The following is a 406-nucleotide window of genomic DNA, read 5'->3' as shown; positions in this document are numbered from 1 at the left end:
CCAAGTTGCCCAGGCGGGTCTCGAACCCGCGGGCTCAGGCAATCCTCTCACCTCAGTCTCCCAAAGTGCTGGGATTACAGGCTGAGCCACCGAGCCCGGCTCAACCAGTATTTTAAATAATATCATTTTATCTGAAGCAAAACACATATCCTATTCTGAAGCCAAACTATACGGCTTTATTTCAAAATTATGCTTATGCTTCCTCCTATTCTATAAGAAAATAAATCATATGATTACATCAGATAAAACTGAAAATCTGCCGGGTTCGGTGGCTCAGCCTGTAATCCCAGCGCTTTGGGAGGCTGAGTGGATTTCCTGAGCCCATGGGTTCGAGACCTGCCTGGGCAACTTGGCGAGTCCTCATCTCTACAATAAATCAAAAAAATTAGCCGGGCGTGGTAGCACG

The 406-nt window shown here is 46.8% G+C and overlaps 1 protein-coding gene across 1 annotated transcript in view; it reads right to left on the bottom strand.

The window, feature by feature from the left end:
• Nucleotides 1-406, bottom strand: part of CCDC178 (coiled-coil domain containing 178) — a gene marked incomplete at both ends in the record, with an annotated part of 170,614 nt that overhangs the window by 137,071 nt on the left and 33,137 nt on the right. The gene's annotated exons all lie outside the window — the stretch shown is intronic.

Source organism: Carlito syrichta, unplaced genomic scaffold (assembly GCF_000164805.1).
Source record: "Carlito syrichta isolate Samal-C Ts95f unplaced genomic scaffold, Tarsius_syrichta-2.0.1 Scaffold302285, whole genome shotgun sequence".
Classification (NCBI taxonomy): Eukaryota; Metazoa; Chordata; class Mammalia; order Primates; family Tarsiidae; genus Carlito; species Carlito syrichta.
The sequence above is the reverse complement of the archived record's forward strand: the minus strand, read 5'-3'. Positions and strand labels throughout refer to the sequence as shown.